Source organism: Phocoena sinus, chromosome 11, assembly GCF_008692025.1.
Source record: "Phocoena sinus isolate mPhoSin1 chromosome 11, mPhoSin1.pri, whole genome shotgun sequence".
NCBI lineage: Eukaryota > Metazoa > Chordata > Mammalia > Artiodactyla > Phocoenidae > Phocoena > Phocoena sinus.
In genome coordinates this window covers 52,252,739-52,275,466 of record NC_045773.1, presented here as the reverse complement: position 1 = coordinate 52,275,466, position 22,728 = coordinate 52,252,739, and the positions used below count along the sequence as shown (strand labels likewise).

The 22,728-nt window shown below is 42.2% G+C and overlaps 1 pseudogene; it reads right to left on the bottom strand.

Annotated features, from left to right (window-relative positions):
* Positions 1 to 1,481: 1,481 nt before the first annotated feature.
* On the bottom strand, positions 1,482 to 19,744 carry LOC116762140 (annotated as a pseudogene).
* Positions 19,745 to 22,728: the final 2,984 nt, after the last annotated feature.

The following is a 22,728-nucleotide window of genomic DNA, read 5'->3' as shown; positions in this document are numbered from 1 at the left end:
TCCCCGGGGGGCGGGAGCGGGGTCCCCAGCCCGAGGCGCACTGCCCGGCGCCGCCGCGGCTCCCCGGGGGCTCGGCCTGCCTTTCAACGGGAAACTCACCGGGCCCCGCAGGTGGCCGCCCGCGCCCGCAGCGCCGCCTTTTGGTGGCCGCGGGGAGCCCAGTTCGTCCGACTCCAGGGTTCGGGAACAGAAGCACAACTTGCACGCTTTATTTGGACTTCAGGCGCTCAGATGAATCATAATCCTCTCGTTCGTGACCGCAGCCTCCATTTAACTGTAACTACACGCTTCCCATTCCCCCACCCTGGTCCTCTTCTCTTCCGAATCTACCATCCACCACACCTTTGCTTTTCTTATTACATAATTCTAGCGTCGCTTGATGTATTGCCTAAAAAGTGCAGCTAAGTATGGCAGTTATTTATTAAACCCCAAGCTGTATGTCATCCTTACGCAGTGTTGCTGTAACAGACACCGCCTTTTAGGAAGCACTGGACATCCTCTTGCCACCACCCCCCCCCCCATCTCTTAATCCCCCCGGCACCGCGTGCCTGCCCTGCAAGGGCTATGACCAGTTTCACTCCAGCGCAACCACGGAGCTGGGCTGCACGCTTCACTGACAGGTCTCGACTGTCACACCAGAGCTTTACTGTGGTCGCCGCCAGGGGTGTCCAGCCCGCAGGTGCAGGAGTTCCTGCCCCGTGGGGTGATGCTGGCTAATGGGACATAGGAGTCAGTGGATACATTTGTCTTGCTTCTCTCCCGGGACAGACTGTCCTGAGGCAGGTTTTATACAGTGTCTCCAAGGACAGTCCCGTGGGACCATGCAAATGATCACACAGGGTGGTCCACTCGGCAGCGCATCCTCCTACTGGCTGGTTCTCTCTCCTTCCCGGCTTCACTGCCCACGTAGATGGTTCATCTGGATCTGTGGTTACAAGCCGACAATATGCGGCGGCTGCACCAACAGCCTTACTCAGGGGCAGCCTCAGAAGGCGATAGTGGAGATTGGCGGCCCCAGTGGCCAGAGCTCTGAGCATCTGACTCATCGAAGGAGAGAAAATACACAGCCTCAAGGGGGCAGTGAACGGCCAGGGACCCCAAGAAGTGGGTGGACAGAAAGCCACTAAGATTCTCAGATGATCGAGTCGTTTGAACAAGAGGTGAGTCAGCTACCAAATAAAAGTCCTGGGTAATGAGGCTACTGAATGCCAGGAAGAAGGCAGCCCAGGAAAACTCCTGCACAGATGCATCTATTTTACGACTAAAAGCCAAGTCAGGTGATTGACAGCCTTAAAGGGGCGGGCGGAGCGGACCAGCAGAGGCAGAAACCTGGAGCGAGTCCACGGCTTCTATGCAGCAAAGAACTACTCAGCGTGAGCTGATACCACTCAGGCCGGATAAACTACAGCCACGAGACAAGCAGGGACAAGACTCAGGTATAGGATCGGGGGGTGGGATGCATCCCCACCCAAGGGGAAGCCCTACATATTCCTAAACTCTGTTATAGATACTGCCTGTAGTTTCGTGGGGTTTTGGTTGGTTGGTTTGGGTCTGGACTGTGCTTGCTGCTCTTTTGTAAGAACCTGCTCACGGGATCCGTTCATTGCGTCCACTGTTGGTGGCTCATGGAAGGGGGTCAGAGGCAGAGCCGAGGACAGGGTTTCCCCATAAAGCTCGCCGAGCATTTGAAACAGTGCCTTTTCCTGGGGGAAGAAAAGGTACAAGGTCTTTTCACCCAAGGTTTCGGAAGGCCAGGGGTGCTTCGCATAGCTTCCAAGCTTCCTTAGAAGTTGCACCCCGCTGTCTGGCCGATGGAAGCTGGGAGTTTTACTGTGGACTCTGGGCGCTTAAATAAGAAGGTGGCCAATTTCATTTCCACAGTGCCCGACGTCTCCAAAGTGGATGGAGGTGCTGCTGCCATCATACCTGGCCCTTAGTTTGCAGCCTGGGGTACTGCTAACACTTTATTTTTTAAATGGGGGCGTGGGGGGGTGAGGGACAGATGGAATCAGTTTGCCTTCACCTGGCACAGCACACAGCACACTTATTGCCCTGAATTCTCCAGTGAGAGAGCATCAGTGGTTTGGACACACCTGGTGTCATGTGAACTGTTGGTTGGGTATGCAGGCATTGTAATGGCTCCACAGAGAAAACTACTTTGCTGCATCACCCAAGCACAGCTGATGAAAGACAGATGGGCCTCTCAATGAGGACAAAATCCAAGTGACCTGCCTTCCAACTAACCATCTTGGGAGCTGCGTCACAGCCAAAGAGACATTTCACAATCAGTTAAGGACAAACTTTGTCGTAGCCACTGCTTACCAAAAAAGGGGCCCCACTCCCAAACTGGCCACTTTGCATATTGGCTGTTGGAGACAGTAGTACATCCCAAACCTGGAAATATTCCCACAGCCTCCACCCCAAGTCATCAGACATGTGGCCACCTTTGAATGAGGGCCCCAAATAACCAATAATCTTGGAAGCCGTTTGGGCAGCAATGAAAGACGCCTTACCCTAGCACCTCTGTCTCCTTCAGACCTAGAGGAAGTACAGGTGTCTGTGACAAACCGCACAGCTGAAGGGGGCCTTTGGTAATGCCCACTCCTCCAGTTCTCCTGGGACTCTGAGCTTTTGAACTTGAGAATTTTCTCCTGCCGCTGAGAAGTGACTGTGAGAATGACTGAGCTCTAATCAAAACAGCCTCCAACTTGACATCCTGCAATTCTGAACTAAATTCCATAAGTAGGAAAGTTCTATCATGAAAATATCATGGATCTTCCAATTAAGGCCAGCCCCTAAGCCTTTAACTAACTTTACAAACAGGTGTCTTCCCTACTGGGCTGCTGGTTTCATGAAGGCCAGCTGCCAAGAATCAGTGACAAAGGAGCCCACTGGCCTCAAAGGTGAGCAGGTCCTCTATGATGCTAGAGCCTTTCAGTGAGAGCAAACGGCCGATGGCTCACAGCAATGGATGCCCCTTGTGATGAGCTGAACTTAAGGTGGGACTTCTAGCCAGAGTGCACCCCCCCCAGGACTTAATGAACGATATCTGTATATAAGCTCATGGGCTGTCACTAATGGCCTAGCTGTAATGGTCAGGTCTTTGGGCCACCCAGGACTGGACTTGTAAAGACATACCACATATTGGGTGCATCCCCCTTGGAAACATAACTAATTACAGACTCAATATTTACATTATATGTATGTTTAGATGAAGCAACCACATCTAGAGAAAAGTGTTGAGTCAAACATACGTGGAAAAAGCCAACATGTGTGGCCATCACCTCTACCACAGACCAGTGGACTGTGCTCAAGTCCACCATGGGTAAGCAACCACCATAAAGCTTGAGATGCCTGGTGAGAAATCACACAAGCAACTCTTCACTGCAAAGACTTGTATTATTTGCCAACTATACCAGAGTCCTCAGTGATGACTTCCCCAGGGCCAGTTGGTCTGTCTCCACCTATTTACAACTTGCACAAGGAGATTACCGCCTCTATCTACCTGAGCTCCTAGGTACTCAAGGACTCTTGCACCTGCTTTGACCTCAACAGATGACTGGGTGGATGTTTCATTTCATTCAAATCTATGTAGACAAACTTGGACACTTTGTCCCAGGTATTCTATGGCCACCCTCCTCTGCCCACTGTCTACTTACATTGGAAAATGGCAACTCCTGAGTCCAGAAAGGAGGATGATATGGCTCATCCCTGGCGGGGGATGACAGATCTCAACTGATCAGGTGTGAACATGTCTGACCCCAGAAATACACGGAGGTCAAGGGGACATGAGTAACTTTTTTTTTGCCCCCTTTTACAAGTATGGACCAACAGTTTCAAATGTCCTTCCCCTAATCTTCTAGTTCTCGTGATGTTGAATATGTCACCCTCATCTAACCCAGCTGCAGGGCCCCAGGGCCAGGGGTGGATTAAGACAAATTTGGATGGCCCTGGAGGTTCATTTCCTCCCTCATTTTGGTAGCTTATTGGAGAGATGACTCTAAAGGTCTGAGTTAGCCCAATGGAAAAACATACTGATTCCAGCCTTTGAGTTTTTGTTTTTGTTTTTTTAAATTTTTATTGGAGTATAGTTGTTTTACAATGTTGTGTTAGTTTCTGCTGGGCAGCAAAGTGAATCAGTTATGCATTTACATATATCCACTCTCTTTTAGATTTCCTTCCCATTTAGGTCACCACAGAGCACTGAGTTACCTGTGCTATACAGTAGTTTCTTATTAGTTATCTACTTTATACATAGTAGTGTATATATGTCAAGCCCAATCTCCCAGTTCATCCCACCTCCCCTTCCCCACTTGGTAACCATAAGTTTGTTTTCTACATCTGTGATTCTTTCTGCTTTGCAAATAAGTTCATTTGTACCATTTTTCTAGATTCCACATATAAGTGATATTATACAATGTTTGTCTTTCTCTTTCTGACTTACTTTGTATGACAATCTCTAGGTCCATCCATGTCACTGCAAATGGCATTATTTTGTTCTTTTTTATGGCTGAGTAATATTCCATTGTATATACCACACCTTCTTTATCCATTCCTCTGTCAATGGACATTTAGGTTGCTTCCATATCCTGGCTATTGTAAATAGCTGCAATGAACATAGGGGTGCATGCATCCTTTTGAATTATGGTTTTCTCTGGATATATGCCCAGGAGTGGGATTGTCCAGCCCCTGGGCTCTTGAGGGTCTCCTTTTCCAATAAGGCTGCTCTTCCAGAGAGCTTCCATTCTTTGAGAGTTGAATGACTACTCGAGTGCCCCCTGTACCTTCTGTACATACACATGGGAGCACTGTGGGGTGGGGTCCCCCTCTGCCTGTAGTCTGTTCATGTCCCGAACAAACTATAGGCTAATGAAAGCTTAGGGAACTGCACACACTCAACTTCTAACCTGCTTGATCCCCCCCAATATGCCTTACTTATATCTGTACCAAGAGGCACAGTGTCATATTAAATTGGATATCTTTCCATATCAGTAGAGAATTTCTGTATTCCATTCAGTTGAACGTATTCCCCTATAGATTCACATTTGAGGGAAAATAGCCTTTAATCAGAGGATGCCCATCAGGGTGGCAGCTACCATCCTTCATTGTGAGGGCATGTGCCCAAGGAAGTAGAGACATGGGTGGGATGTTAAAACAGGATAAAACAGGGACCTGAAAAGCACTCTCTCTTTGGGGCTTGTCCCTCTTGCTTCTCCCACTGCCATGAGAACATGTTTGGGCCAGCCTGCTGGCAGGATGTGAGAGGCACATGGAGGAGGACCGGTTTCCCCTGTTCACAGAGAGATGATCCAGAAGCATGAGCTTCCAGCCAAGAGCAAGCCTATGCCCAGACTTCAAGTCAGCCCTGCCAAGGAAAGAAAAGCCACGCAACCTAAACTATGACCCACAGACTCATGAGCTAAATACATAGTGTTAAGTCACTGAATTTGGGAGTTACTTAGTATGCATCATTATTTGTGGAGATAGTTACAGAAGGCACCAAGGCGGGGTTTAGAACTTCAGGGTCTCCAACTATACCTCCTGCTCCATAGAGGCTGGTTTTATTAAGAGCTGGCTTCTGGGAATTCCCTGTTGGTCCAGTGGTTAGGGCTCCGGGCTTCCACTGCAGGGGACATGGGTTCGATCCCTGATCAGGGAACTAATATCTCACATGCCTTGCAGTGTGGCCAAAAAACAAAGATCTGGCTTCTTCTCTGTTGCCCATGTAGATTTTAGGTTAAACCCTAACTTGAGAGGATTTCAAAGGCAGAAGCAATGGGTTGACATTGGTTTGTCCAGAGCCAGGATTAGGTTCCAACTGGCTACTGGCTTCTGGTGGAACAATCTTTTTGTAGCTGTTAAATATTCTGACTGTGAGGGAAGGGGGGTAACTGGTGGCTGGGAAAGGTATTCAGAAGCTAGGCCAAGTGTACAGGTGGTTGAGTCGAACTTGAGGATCAAATAAAAAGGGCTGAGCCATTGGAAACCTGGAGTTTTCACTTCCAAAGGATACAGTGGAACCAATGTGAGGAAGATTCAGTAAGTCCAACAAATAGGAGAATTAGCATCAAAAGAACTTAGGATCTTCGTAGAATAATCTTAAAGAAAATAAAGTAAATGAAGTTAAAAACTCAATGGAGCTGCTATACTGTAAATTAGAGTTAAAATACAATGAATATTGGGCTTCCCTGGTGGCGCAGTGGTTGAGAGTCCGCCTGCCGATGCAGGGGACACGGGTTCGTGCCCCGGTCTGGGAGGATCCCACGTGCCGCGGAGCGGCTGGGCCCGTGAGCCATGGCCGCTGAGCCTGCGCGTCCGGAGCCTGTCCTCCGCAACGGGAGAGGCTACAACAGTGAGAGGCCCGCGTAACGCATTAAAAAAAAAAAAAAAAAAAAAAAAAAAAAAAAAAAAAATACAATGAATACGTGAAGTACAGCTTAAGAAAAATATTAGTGTTTGAGGCTACCATCCAGAATGTAGCACAGAGAGATAAAGAATTAGAAAATAGTAAAGAGTTCATTGTTACAGAGGATGGGACTTCCCTGGTGGTCCAGTGGTTAAGAATCCATCTTGCAATGCAGGGGACGCTGGTTCAATCCCTGGTTGGGGCACTAAGATCCCACATGCCACGGGGCAACTAAGCCCACACGCCACAACTAGAGGGCCCGTGTGCCGCAACTACAGAGCCCACATGCTGTGGAGCCTGTGTGCCACAACTACAGAGCCCATGCACTCTGGAGCCTGCACGCTACAACTAGAGAGAAGCCCACACACTGCAACGAAGAGCCCATGTGCTGCAACTAAGACGTGATGCAGCCAAAAAATAAATATAGTTTTAAAAAAACACACACATTTCTCATAAAAAAAAAAAAATTTACAGAGGATGGAATGAGAAGGTCCCACGCATGTCTGATGCAGAATCTAATCCAGAGGGAGAATAAGGAGAGCTTCTTTCAAAGTGGAAAACAAATGAGAATTTCCTAGAAATGAAGAACATCAATCCTCAGACTAAGGAAGCATACCACATCCCTCTCAAGTTACATGAAAATAAATCCACCTGGATGTCTTCCAGTGAAACTCAATACCAAATGCAAAGATGAAATCTTAGAAGAACCAAAGATGACCTACTATGAATGTAGGCTCACAGCAGATTTTTGTTTTGCAATGTTAGAGCCCAGGTGACAATGGAATAATATCTCTGAAGGATTGAGATTTAAAAAAAAACAAAAACTGTCAATCTAGAATTCACCATCCAGCTTAGCTATTTTTTAAGTGTAAGGGCACTCTTGCTGAAAGGACAACTAACCCTTGAGTGAGAAGAAAATGGAATCCAAAAATAAGTAGAATGTAAAGAGGCAACGGTGAGGAAAAAATAAAATACATTGGCAAGTCTAAAAAAGCAATGATTGCATAAAACAACGATAATAGCTAACTTGAGGGAGATGTTAAAACAAGATAAGTTTAAACGACTAGGCAACAACAATGCAGTAGATGGGAAGAACTGATGGGCATTCATTCTAAGGTCAGATTTGTTTGGGAGATGGGTAGGAACACTGATTAAATTTATATGTTTGTATAAAATCAAATATGCATTCTAAAAATGTAACAGTATTACTGAAGAATTTTAGTTAATAAAAGTGGTAGGAATTACAGAATTATAAAGTCACCATTTTGCAACTCTTACTAAAATAACAGATTTAGACAAAGGTCAATGGATGAAACTTTTCAGCTAAAAAGGTGATGGGAAACTTTACAGTGGGAGGAGTCAGGCTGTCAGCACCTGAACCCACTGATTAAGTGTGCATTAAGAGTGGCACTACGTCAGGGTACACACTGCCTGATGAAGTACACAGCATCACCTACAAGAAACGCTTAAAATAAGAAGAAGCCTAACCTGAATTTAAGCAAGACTTTAGAGCTTGCTTTCTGTTTTGAGGAAATACTAGGAATAGAGGAACAAGATAAATAACACAAGAACACAAACAGATAAATCCAGAATGTGAGATGTCTTACAGGAATCCAAATTATTAGAGGGAAAAAAAGATGCCAGCAACATTGCTGAATACAAAGTAATCAAAATTAGCCCCATCCTTGTTCCACAATTCTAATCAGAGTATGTAATTTTTAAATAAAGATCCCATTCTGGGGAATTTCCTGGTGGTCCAGTGGTTAGGATTCCGTACTCTCACTGCCGAGGGCCCAGGTTCAATCCCCGGTCAGGGAACTAAGATCCCACAAGCCGCATTGCGCGGCCAAAAAAAGAAAAAGATCCCATTCTGGGTAGCTACAAAAATTAGGATGAACCTGACGGAATATGGGCAAGACTTTTATGAAGAAAACCATGAAACTGTACTGAAAATCAATACAGGACCTAAATCAGTGAAGATCCTATGTTCGTGACTGTGAGGTTCAATAATAAATCATTTTTCCACAAATGAATCTATTAATGCAATTCCAAGAAAAAAATCAAAAAGGTTTTTCATTTTTTAATGAAACTTGCCAAATCCGTCTTAAGAATTCATAATAAAAACTAAAGTGCCTCTGTAATCTTCCTCTCCATTTTATTGTAAACCAAAACTTCTCTAAAAAGTCTTTAAAATTAAAAAAAGTGCCAAGAATAAAACAATTTAGAACTTGCCATATCAGATATTAAGATTTTTATCAAGACTGTGGTATGAGCAAGGGGAAAAATAGCCCAAGAAAGTTAGCATGAGACCCAGGCATATACATAAACCTGGTAAATGACAAGGGCAATATTGTCTATTAGAGGAGCAGAGTCGCTCACTGAAATAATAAATCAGAGGGGATGAGAGACTCACACCACACACAAAAATCAAGGCAGAAGCAAGTACTAAATATAAGATGCAAATCCTTAAACATTTTAGAAAGTAGAGAACATCTCTGACCTTGGGGTAACTACAGAAGCAAAGTTAAAATATGATTCATAGAATATGAGAAGATATTTCCAAGGCATGTTACAAAGGGTAATATCTATAATATGTTAAGAACTCTCAAATGAAGAAAATACTCAATATTTTAAAAAAGGCAAAGGAACACTGCTATATATAAAGTAGGTAACTAATAAGGGCCTACTGGAACTCTATTCAGTATGCTGTAATAACGTATATGGGAAAAGAATCTAAAAAAGAGTAGATATATGTATAACTGATTCACTTTGCTGTACAGTAGAAAGTAACGCAACATTGTAAATCAACTATACTTCAATAAATTTTTTTTTAAAAACTATGAGGCTGATTTTTGGCTCACTGATAAATTTAAGTATGGCGAGAGGCAGTGCATGAGAGTTGGAAAATATCCTAAGAGGTGAGAGAATTTGAAGAGGTTTGAAGGATAATTCGATTTTAGATTTTGTGTAGTCAGGTTGATTTCAAGGGCCAGAATAAAACCTGACACAGTCACAGCCGGGGCAGTTCATTTCCAATAATGAGGCATAGTTATTTGTGGAATTGTTGGTGGGGGAATATTGTTGGAGAGAACGAATCCAGTGAAGTTGCTTCTGGCTAATAGATATTTGATGGAATTGATTAAGAGCGGGTGTTTTCACTGATGATAATTAATGTAGAGAAGCGAGGTTGCCCTGGGAGCAGGAAGAAAAGAATTCCAGTGCTGTAGACAGCTGGGAGCGATGCGGTGATGAGAGTGACTAACAGGGCTCAGGCGTTCGTATATGACGCGTCAGGAGTTTCCATCATTAGGTCTTTGGAATGAAAACCTGTGAGGCAGGGTCTTCCTGTTCCCGCGAGGCTTCCAATGACCAGAGATGTTGCGGTAAAAGATACGGCTTTCCATAAACTTCCTATTGTTCGAATGTCTTGTTCATCGTTTGAATCGTGGATCACGGATCCGGAGCATAGAAACAATATGGCTTTGAAGAAGGCGCGTGTACAAATGTGCAGGAAGGCTCAATGAAGTTGATTCATGCCATTGTTACTATGATGAGGCCTACTTGGCTGGAAGTGGAGAAAACAACCATTTTTTGGATGTCGTTTTGGGTGAGAGCACCCGTTGCTGTAAAGGGTGTGGTGATTGCTCCTAAGCGTAATGCTGTTGTTTGAAGGAACTTGTTATTTTCTACTAGGGGGTAAATGAGAATAAGTAGAAAAATGCTGTTACCAGCCTTGCGTTTTTGTACTTGAGTGGAGTAGGGCTGGGGGCGGGGGAGGGGATGGGAGGGGTAGGGCCTTTGCTTGCTGTGGGAATTCAAGGGGGGAGGCCAAATGGGGCGGGTTTTTCAGTTGCAGCTGGAAAATAAGTCCTATGAAAGGTAAGCTTGGGTAGTCTAGGTTATGTATAAAAATTTGTTGTAGGGCTTCCCTGGTGGCGCAGTGGTTGAGAGTCTGCCTGCCGCTGCAGGGGACACGGGTTCGTGCCCTGGTCCGGGAAGATCCCACATGCCGCGGAGCGGCTGGGCCCGTGAGCCATGGCCGCTGAGCCTGAGCGTCCGGAGCCTGTGCTCCGCAACGGGAGAGGCCACAACAGTGAGAGGCCCGCGTACCGCAAAAAAAAAAAAAAAAATTGGTTGTAAATCCCATGCATTTAAGTTGAATAAGAATCATGCTATCGATATAAGAAATCCAGTATCTCCCATGCGGTTATAAAAGATTGCTTGGCGGGGGGAGTTCCCTGGTGGCCTAGTGGTTAGGATTCCATGCTTTCACTGACAGGGCTGCTTGGATCCCTTGGTGGGGAACTAAGATCCCACGAGCTCCACGGCATGGCCGCAGGAAAAAAAAAAAAGATTGCTTGAAGGGCAGCTGGATTTGCAGCTGCTCGGCCGTGTCATCATCCAATCAGTAAAAAAAGATATAATTCCAACTCCTCCTCTGATGAAAAGTTGGAAAAGATTGTTGGCAGTACCAAGAATTAGTATCGTAATTAGAAAGAGGAGTAAGTATTTGAAAAATCAGTTAATATTCAGGTCTGCGTATACATATATCACATTGAGAATTCTATAATAGATCATGTAACAGATAGTGCTACTGGTACAAATATTACTGAGAAGTCATCTATTTTGAAGCTAAGTGATCATTTGAAGGTTTGGAAGGTGACTCAATGTCCGTTTGAAATCACTATTTCTTGGCTTGAGTGAATGAATAATATTGTGGGGATTAGACTGGTAATAAAGCCTCTGAGATAGTGGTTTTTATGTAGGATGGATATATGTTACTTTCATAGATGTTAGAGTTTGTTGTTATAATTGGTGGTGTTAAAATAAATCATGTAACTGTGTGAAAGAGGCAAATGAGTTTATTACATTTATTTGGAGTTGCACAAGTGTTCTGGCTCCTAAGATCAAGGGATGACTACTATCCTTTAAAAGTCTGAAAAAGCCATCTTGTTAGGTATGGAGGAGTGAATTAGCAGTTCTTGCATGCTTTTTTGGTAAATAAGAAGGTTTGAGCTTCTGTTACTAGATGCACAGTCTAGTGGGTTTTTTTTAAACTATATTTATGGTAGAGGGGCCCCCAAATAATTTTGGGATTAAGTGACAGGAGTAAAAGAGGTAAGAGGTGGAGAGTTATAAGGGCATTTTCTCATGTCGGTGATGGTTTGATGTTATTAATGTAATGTATATATTTACCTCGTTGTGTTATGATTAGCATTTATAGGGAGTCTAAAGCAGTCATTACTATTTTAATTCCTATGAGGATAATGGTAATGTTTGATCATGAGAAAGATGACATTACTACAAGTAGTACTCTAGGAACCCTCCTACACTGTTGGTAGGAATGTAAATTGGTACAAGCACTATGGAGAACAGTATGGAGGTTCCTTAAAAAACTAAAAATAGAATTACCATATGATCCAGCAATCCCACTCCTGGTCATGTATCTGGAGAAAACCATAATCCAAAAGGATACATGCACCCCAGTGTTCAGTGCAGCACTATTTACAATAGCTAAGACATGGAAGCAACCAAAATGTCCATCAACAGTGGAATGGATAAAGATATATATTTATGTACCATTATATATACCAATATATATAATGGAATATTATATATATATTATGGAATATATATAATAATATATATTATTATATATATTATATAATTATATATACACAATTATATATATTATATATTATATAATATATATAATATATTATATTATAATGTATTATATATTATAATATATTATATATACATAATTATATATATTATATAATATATAATTATATATACATTATATATATACACATAATAATATATATTATGGAATATTACTCAGCCATAAAAAAGAATAAAATAATGCCATCTGCAGCAACATGGATGGACCTAGAGATGATCATACTAAGTGAAGTAAGTCAGACAAAGACAAACATCATATAATATCACTTATATGTGGAATCTAAAAAAGGTACACATGAACTTATTTACAAAACAGAAATAGAGTCACAGATGTAGAAAATAAACTTATGGTTACCGGAGGATAAATTGGGAGATTGGGATTGACATATACACACTACTACATATAAAATAGATAACTAATAAGGACGTACTGTATAGCACAGGGAACTCTACTCAATACTCTGTAATGACCTATATGGGAAAAGAACCTAAAAAGAGTGGACATATGTATATGTATAACTGATTCACTTGGCTGTACAGCAGAAAGTAACACAACATTGTAAATCAACTATAGTCCAATTAAAAAAATTCTCCAATGAGAATGAGAGTTGGGGGTAGGGCTAAATCTGTAAGGCTTGCTGGTCATCGTCGTGTAGCTGTGAATGGGAGGAGTGTTGGTGGGCCTCTGTGCTGGGATGATTGTTTGGCTGTGAATGCGTTGGTGGTGTGAGTTTGCTGGGAGAGAAGTATACGTGATGTGAGGCGGTGGTAATTGTTAGGGCGGCAGGTCCTCTAGCTTCAAAGTGTTTGGATGAGAATGGCTACGACTAGTGCTGTGCAGCTGACTGATGAGTATGTGGTGAGTGACCGTCAGTCTGTTTGTGTGAAGAAATGGAGCGAGTGAGAACTAGTCCTCGTCAGGAAAGGATGAGAAAGGGATATGCTCTGAAATCTGTGAGTGGATTTAGCATTGCTGTGACCATAGCACGCTGTAGCCTCCACGTGTTGGTAGTACGGCTGCAAGGACTATGGATCCTGCACTGGGGGCTTCTACCTTCTACTGTGGATCCTGCACTTTGGGCGATCAGAGGTGAAGGCTGTCGAGAAGTATTTTTACACTGAAGGTTTTATGCCTGCTAGTCCCATGAAAATGTTAGATCAGGAGTCGGGTATTATTTGTGTTTGATGTTGAATTATTAAGAAGTTAAAAAAATTTTTTAATTGAAATATAGCTGATTTACCGTGTTGTGTTACCTTCTGCTGTACAGCAAAGTGACTCAGTTATGCATATATATACATTCTTTTTTTATTCTTTTCCATTATGGTTTGTCACAGGATATTGAATATAGTTCTCTGTATTATACAGTAGGACCTTGTTGCTTATCCATTCTGTATATAAAAGCTTACATCTGCTAATCCCAGCCTCCCTCTCCATCCCTCCCCCACCGCCCTCCCCCTTGGCAACCACCAGTCTGTTCTCTGTGTCCGTGAATTATTAAGAAGTTTAATGAGCCTGTAGTACTGTGGATGTGTCCTAGTGCTGCTCAGAGTGAGTGGGATCCTGCTAGCATGCAGAATGAGAAAGTCCTGTGTGAAGTCGTTCTGTTTCATTATTTCATCGGGTAATGACAGTGAGTGTTGGAACTAGTGTTGCTTCAAATAAAATATAAACTAGGATTCGTTCTACAGCAGGCAATGTTATGTAGAAATATTTGTAGTATTGCTAGTATGGTGATGTAGAGGGTTTTTTTTTCAGATTAGGGATTCTTGGACAGGTGGGATTGGCTGGCTAGAAGTATGAGTGGCAAAAGTCGTGTTGTTAAAACTAATAGTGGTGCTGATATGGAGTCAGAGAAACAAACTAGTGAAGAGTTGAGGCTATTATCATTAAATTGGCTGAGAAGAAGGAGGCTTATTCAACTAATCAGTAAGCTGTGGGCTATAGGGTTAATTCAGATTCTATTATTCTTTGATAATCCTGTTAGTGGTATTAATATAATTGTAGGGATAATGATTTTTGACATTGGAGAAGGTTAAGATTTTGTACCTAGTTGGTGCCATCCATGTTTGATTATTATTATTACTCTTATTATTATATCCCTATTATTACTAACAGGGATAATCCAAGTGCAGCTTTGTAAGCTGCAAATACTAGTAGGAAAATGGGTATTCTGCTGGCTAGAGTGAAATGTGTGTTTAGAATTATTAGGGTTGCTATCATGAATTGTAATAATATTATTCCTTCTCAGCATAATATCTAGTGAGGATATTAGGTGAGATTAGTATATTAATAATCCTACAAGAGATACTGTACATGCTAAAATAATATTTATACATACTAAAGGCACTTGCTAATTATGAACTTAATCATAATCTAGTGAGTTAAAAGCATTCATTTTAGCTTAAACTAATGATCATATTCAGTTCATTCTAGCCCTTTTTAGATTCATTCATAGGCCAGGCTTGTCGCTAGTAGTATGATTAGAAACAGAGCTAAAATGAGCATTAAAAAAAAAATTGGGGGGGCTTCCCTGGTGGCGCAGTGGTGGAGAGTCCGCCTGCCGATGCAGGGGACACGGGTTCGTGCCCCGGTCCGGGAAGATCCCACATGCCGCGGAGCGGCTGTGCCCGTGAGCCATGGCCGCTGAGCCTGCGCGTCCGGAGCCTGTGTTCCACAACGGGAGAGGCCACAACAGTGAGAGGCCCGCATACCACCAAAAAAAAAAAAAAAAAATTTATTGGAGTGGAGTTGATTTACAATGTTGTTTCAGGTGTACAGGAAAGTGATTCCAGTTATTCATATGCATATATTCATTCTTTTCCAGATTTTTTTATCATATAGGTTATCACAGAATATTGAGTAGAGTTCCCTTTGCTATACAGTAGGTCGTTGTTGGTTATCTATCTTATATATAGCAGCATGTATATATTAATCCCAAGCTCCTGATTTGTCCCTCCCCGAACATTTCTCCTTTGGTAACTAAAAGTTTGCTTTCTGTAAATCTGTTTCTGTTTTGTAAATAAGTTCATTTGTGTCCGTTTTTTAAAAAATTAGATTCCACGTATGAGTGATATATGATATTTGTCTTTGTCTGACTTCGCTTAGTATGATCATCTCTAGGTCCATCCATGTTGCTGCACATGGCATTATTTCATTCTTTTTTATGGCTAATATTCCATTGTATGTATGTACTACATCTTCTTTATCCATTCCACCGTTGATGGACATTTAGGTTGCTTCCATGTCCTCGCTATTGTAAATAGTGCTGCAGTGAACATTGGGGTGCATGTATCTTTTCGAATTATGGTTTTCTCCAGGTATATACCCAGGAATGGGATTGCTGGATCATATGGTAACTCTGTTTATAGTTTTTTAAGGAACCTCCGTACTCTTCTCCATAATGGTTGTACCAATTTACATTCCCACCAACTGTGTAGGAGAGTTCCCTTTTCTCCACACCTTATTGTTTGTAGACTTTTTAAAAAAAATTATTTATTTTTGACTGTGTTGGGTCTTTGTTGCTGTGAGCGGGCTTTCTCTAGTTGTGGCGAGCGGGCTTCTCAATGCGGTGGCTTCTCTTGTTGCGGAGCACGGGCTCTAGGTGCACAGGCTTCAGTAGCTGTGGCTCGTGGACTCTAGAGCGCAGCCTCAGTAGTTGTGGCGCATGGGCTTAGTTGCTCCACAGCATGTGGGATCTTCCCGGACCAGGGCTCGAACCCGTGTTGCCTGCATTGGCAGGCAGATTCTTAACCACTGCGCCACCAGGGAAGCCCACTGTTTGTAGACTTTTTGATGATGGCCATTCTGACTGGTGTCAGGCGATACCGCATTGTAGCTTTGATTTGCATCTCTCTGATGATTAGTGATGTTGAGCATCTTTTCATGGAGCATTGTCTTTAGGTTATTTGTTCGGGATGCTCAGGGTAAAGGTACAATAAAAGGAGAGCAATCTCTAAGTTGAAGAGAAGAAATATCATAGCCACTAAGCAATTTTATGGAACACGGTAAGCGTGCCAATCCTGTGGGGTCAAATCCGCAGTGATAGACACTTGTTTTTTCTGTGTAAATATTTAATGGAGGGGGTCAGAATGCGATATATATAAGTAGTGAGGCTAGTGCTCTATTTGTGATTCATGTCAGTATAAGATTTCTTCTTTTTTGGATTATACTGACACTGATTGGAAGTCAGTTGTACAATTTAATACTAAAAGAGTAAGATCCTCAATAATAGATAGATACGCAAAGGAATAGTCATACTGTATCTACAAAATGTCAGGCCGCAAAGTCCAAGTGGTGAGTGGATGTAAAGTGAAATTTTAATTGGTGTAAGAAGCAGACGATTAGGAAAGTAGAATCAATCATTCCATGTCGGCCGTGGAATCCTGTAGCCATGAAGAAAGTTGATCCATATACACCATCTAAATTGTAAAAGACGTTTCGTACTATTCTGAGGCTTGTAGAAGTGTGAAGTAAACATGCAACGCAACTGTCATAGAAAGGGCTTGGAGCGTATGTGTTTGGTTTCCTTCTATGAGGTTGTGGCAGGCTCAGGTGATGGGTACCCCGGAGGCTAATAGGACTGAGGTGTTGAGAAGTGGTCCTTCTAGTGGGTTTAGAGGGCAGAGGCCTGGGATGGTCAGCATCCGCCTAGTTCAGGGGTGGGGTGAGGCTCGAGTGATGGAAGGCTCAGAAAAAGCTGGTAAGAAAGAGGGCTTCTGAAATCATGAAGAGAATGAGTCCATATTGGAGTCTTTTTTGAACAACTGGTAACAGGATGACCTTGGAAGGTGCTTTCTCAGATGATGTTTCATCATCACTGATATATTATTAGAGTATTAGTAAGCTTTGTGCTATCAATAATATTGAATTAAACTGAAATCCTGTGATGAGGCCAGATGTTATTAGGAGGGCTGGAAGAGCTCCTGTAAGGGGTCAGGGACTAGGATTTACTCTATGACATGCAGGGGTTTGGTGGGTCTGTGTGTTGTCATTTAAGTGGAGACTTAAAGTAAGTCCTTAAAGTAAGTACTTACTTAAAGTAAGTCCCCTACATACGGACCTCCAAGTTGCGAACTTTCAAAGATGCGAACGTGCATTTGCATTTGCATGTCCAATCACGTAAGTTAGTTCACGTGTCTGGCGTACGCTGTCACATGCCTGCATCCTCTACAGTTGTGTTTTTGTGTACTTTACTGTACAGTAGTGTATAGAGTACAGTAGTACAGTATCTTTACTTCAAGCCCAGGATGTCTGGAAGCAAGAGGGTGGGTAGAATTGAATCCAGCAAGGAACCAGAACCTATGCCATCAGTGTCAGGCGTGAGTGAAATTGCAGCTTGCCCTCCATCTCCTATTGCTGACGATCCTTCAGCTCTACCATCTCCCACCTCCTCTCCCTCCTCCAGTCAGTAACTCTTCCTGCCTGTTCACTCGACGCCAGCCCCTGTATACCAGCTGTTGTACTGCACTACTGTACTTTTCAAGGTACTGGACTGTAAGATTAAAAATGTTTTCTTTATTTTCTGTGTTTGTTTTTTATGTATTATTTGTGTGAAAAGTATTACAAACATATTACAGTACTGTATAGCCGATTGTGTTAGTTGGGTACCAAGGCTAACGTTGGACTTATGAACAAATTGAACTTACGAACGTGCTCCTGGATCAGAACTTGTTCGTATGTAGGGACTAATTGTACTATTAGGGTGACTATGTAAGCTTGAATTGCGGGGAGAGCAAATTCGAGGATCGTGAGATAAGAATAATGACTGTCACAAGGGCTGTGGTGGTCCTAATATGAAATACTGCTAGAGTTGCCCCTCTGATTCAGTGAATTAGTAAGTGACCTGCTTTAATATTGGCTGTTACGTATGGCTAAGGCTACTGGTTGCCTAAATAGGCTTATAGTTTTGATGATGACTAGCACAGGGATAAGAGGCACTGGGGATTCCTTGTGGTAGAAAATAGGGAAGGGGACTTCCCTGGTGGCTCAGTGGTTAAGAATCTGCCTGCCGAAGCAGGGGACATGGGTTGGATCCCTGGTCCGGGAAGATCCCACATGCTGCAGAGCAGCTAAGCCAATGTGCCACAACTACTGAGCCTGCGCTCTAGAGCCCGTGAGCCACAACTACTGAGCCTGGGTGCCACAACTACTGAAGCCCGCGTGCCTAGAGTCCGTGCCCTGCAACAAGAGAAGCCACCGCAATGAGAAGCCCGCGCCACAACGAAGACCCAACGCAGCCATACATACATGCATAAATAAATAAATTAATTTAATTTTTAAAAAAGAAAAGAAAATAGGCCAAGGATGCTTTTGTTTTGTGGGGAAAACCAGTCATTACATTTCCTGCTCATAGAGGGATTGCTAGACCTGAATGCATTGAGAATTGTGTTGTGGATATAATTGAAGGTGGTAGGGGTCTTAGTGAATTTGTTGACCCAATAAATAGAATAAGTGATCGAAGTATTTGTGTTCAGGTCTGTCCTCTGTGATTATGAATGTCTGTTATTTGTTTCGATGTTCATTGGACTCGTCACTGTTGAGTAGAAATTATGCGGTTGGTGTACCAAAATGTTCATCGCAGCTCTATTTACAATAGCCCGGAGATGGAAAGAACCTAAGCGCCCATCATCGGACGAATGGATAAAGAAGATGTGGCACATATACACAATGGAATATTACTCAGCCTTAAAAAGAAATGAAATTGAGTTATTTGTAATGAGATGGATAGACCTAGAGTCTGTCATACAGAGTGAAGTAAGTCAGAAAGAAAAAGACAAATACCGTATGCTAACACATATATATGGAATTTAAGGAAAAAAATGTCATGAAGAACCTAGGGATAAGACAGGAATAGAGGCGCAGACCTACTGGAGAACGGACTTGAGGATATGGGGAGGGGGAAGGGTGAGTTTTGACAGGGCGAGGGAGAGTCATGGACATATACACACTAACAAACGTAGTAAGGTAGATAGCTAGGGGGAAGCAGCCGCAGGACACAGGGATATTAGCTCGGGGCTTTGGGACGGCCTGGAGGGGTGGGATGGGGAGAGTGGGAGGGAGGGAGACGCAGGAGGGAAGACACATGGGAGCATATGTATATGTATAGCTGATTCACTTTGTTGTAAAGCAGAAACTAACACACTATTGTAAAGCAATTATACCCCAATAAAGATGTTAAAAAAAAAAAAAAAATTATGCGGTTGGGCTTCCCTGGTGGTACAGTAGTTAAGAATCTGCCTGCCAATGCAGGGGACATGGGTTCGAGCCCTGGCCCGGGAAGATCCCACATGCCGTGGAGCAACTAAGCCTGTGCACCACAACTACTGAGGCTGCGCTCTAGAGCCTGTGTGCCTAGAGACCGTGCTCTGCAACAAGAGAAGCCACCACAATGAGAAGCCCGCACACCGCAATGAAGAGTAGCCCCTGCTTACTGCAACTAGAGAAAGCCCATGTGCAGCAATCAAGACCCAACGCAGCCTAAAAAACTAAATTAAATAAATAAATTTGTATTTAAAAAAAAAAGAAATGATGCGGTTGTGGATTCGTGGGTTAGGAGTGAGGAATACAATGCTTGGGACTAGAGCAATGAAGATAGCAATAGGAAGTCCTGTTATTGTTGGGGTAATGAAAGAGGCCAATACATTTTCATTCATTTTGTTTCTCAAGGGATGGATTGTTTTTGTATTTTTTTATTTACATTTTTATTGAGGTATAATTGTTTTACAATGGTGTGTTAGTTTCTGCTTTATAACAAAGTGAATTAGTTATACATATAAATATGTTCCGATATCTCTTCCCTCCTGCGTCTCCCTCACTCGCACCCTCCCTATCCCACCCCTCTAGGTGGTCACAAAGCACCGAGTTGATCTCCCTGTGCTATGCGGCTGCTTCCCACTAGCTATCTACCTTACGTTTGGTAGTGTATATATGTCCATGCCTCTCTCTCGCTTTGTCACAGCTTACCCTTCCCCCTCCCCATATCCTCAAGTCCATTCTCTAGTAGGTCTGGGTCTTTATTCCTGTCTTACCCATAGGTTCTTCATGACATTTTTTTCTTAAATTCCATATATATGTGTTAGCATATGGTATTTGTCTTCTCTTTCTAACTTACTTCACTCTGTATGACAGACTCTAGGTCTATCCACCTCATTACAAATAGCTCAACTTGGCTTTTTTATGGCTGAGTAATATTCCATTGTATATATGTGCCACATCTTCTTTATCCATTCATCCGATGATGGACACTTAGGTTGTCTCCATCTCCAGGCTATTGTAAATAGAGCTGTAATGAACATTTTGGTACATGACTCTTTTTGAATTATGGTTTTCTCAGGGTATATGCCCAGTAGTGGGATTGCTGGGTCATACAGTAGTTCTATTTGTAGTTTTTTAAGGAACCTCCATACTGTTCTCCATAGTGGCTGAACCAACTCACATTCCCACCAGCAGTGCAAGAGTGTTCCCTTTTCTCCACACCTTCTCCAGCATTTATTGTTTCTAGATTTTTTGATGATGGCCATTCTGACTGGTGTGAGATGATATCTCATTGTAGTTTTGATTTGCATTTCTCTAATGATTAATGATGTTGAGCATTCTTTCATGTGTTTGTTGGCAGTCTGTATATCTTCTTTGGAGAAATGTCTATTTAGGTCCTCTGCCCATTTTTGGATTGGGTTGTTTGTTTTTTTGATATTGAGCTGCTTGTAAATTTTGGAGATTAATCCTTTGTCAGTTGCTTCATTTGCAAATATTTTCTCCCATTCTGAGGGTTGTCTTTTGGTCTTGTTTATGGTTTCGTTTGCTGTGCAAAGCTTTGAAGTTTCATTAGGTCCCATTTGTTTATTTTTGTTTTTATTTCCATTTCTGTAGGAGGTGGGTCAAAAAGGATCTTGCTGTGATTTATGTCATAGAGTGTTATGCCTATGTTTCCCTCTAAGAGTTTGATAGTTTCTAGCCTTACATTTAGGTCTTTAATCCATTTTGAGCTTATTTTTGTGTATGGTGTTAGGGAGTGATCTAATCTTATACTTTTACATGTACCTGTCCAGTTTTCCCAGCACCACTTATTGAAGAGGCTTTCCTTTCTCCACTGTACATTCCTGCCTCCTTTATCAAAGATAAGGTGACCATATGTGCGTGGATTTATCTCTGGGCTTTCTATCATGTTCCATTGATCTCTATTTCTGGTTTTGTGCCAATACCATACTGTCTTGATCACTGTAGCTTTGTAGTATAGTCTGAAGTCAGGGAGCCTGACTCCTCCAGCTCTGTTTTTCGTTCTCAAGATTGCTTTGGCTATTAGGGGTCTTTTGTGTTTCCATACAAATTGTGAAATTTTTTGTTCTAGTTCTGTGAAAAATGCCAGTGGTAGTTTGATAGGGATTGCATTGAATCTGTAGATTGCTTTCGATAGTAGAGTCATTTTCACAATGTTGATTCTTCCAATCCAAGAACATGGTATATCTCTCCATCTATTTGCATCATCTTTAATTTCTTTCATCAGTGGCTTATAATTTTCTGCATACAGGTCTTTTGTCTCCTTCGGTACGTTTATTCCTAGATATTTTATTCTTCTTGTTGCAGTGGTAAATGGGAGTGTTTTGTTGATTTCACTTTCAGATTTTTCATCATTAGTGTATAGGAAAGCCAGAGATTTCTGTGCATTAATTTTGTATCCTGTTACTTTACCAAATTCATTGATTAGCTCTAGTAGTTTTCTGGTAGCATCTTTAGGATTCTCTATGTATAGTATCATGTCATCTGCAAACAGTGACAGCTTTACTTCTTCTTTTCCGATTTGGATTCCCTTTATTTCCTCTTCTTCTGATTTTTGTGGCTAAAACTTCCAAAACTATGTTGAATAGGAGTGGTGAGTGTGGGCAACCTTGTCTTGTTCCTGATCTTAGTGGAAATGCTTTCAGTTTTTCACCACTGAGGATGATGTTGGCTGTGGGTTTGTCATATATGGCCTTCATTATGTTGAGGAAAGTTCCCTCTATGCCTACTCTCTGGAGGGTTTTTATCATAAATGGGTGTTGAATTTTGTCAAAAGCTTTCTCTGCATCTATTGAGATGATCATATGGTTTTTCTCCTTCAATTTGTTAATATGGTTTATTGCATTGATAGATTTGCGTATATTGAAGAATCCTTGCATTCCTGGAATAAAACCCACTTGATCATGGTGTATGATCCTTTTAATGTACTGTTGGATTCTGTTTGGTAGTATTTTGTTGAGGATTTTTGCATCTATGTTCATCACTGATATTGGCCTGCAGTTTTCTTTCTTTGTGACATCCTTGTTTGGTGTGGGTGTCAAGGTGATGGTGGCCTCGTAGAAGGAATTTGGGAGTCTTCCTCCCTCTGCTATATTTTGGAAGAGTTTGAGAAGGATAGGTGTTAGCTCTTCTCTAAATGTTTGATAGAATTCGCCTGTGAAGCCATCTGGTCCTGGGCTTTTGTTTGTTGGAAGATTTTTAATCACAGTTTCAATTTCAGTGCTTGTGATTGGTCTGTTCATATTTTCTATTTCTTCCTGATTCAGTCTTGGCAGGTTGTGCATTTCTAAGAATTTGTCCATTTCTTCCAGGTTGTCCATTTTATTGGCATAGAGTTGCTTGTAGTAATCTCTCATGATCT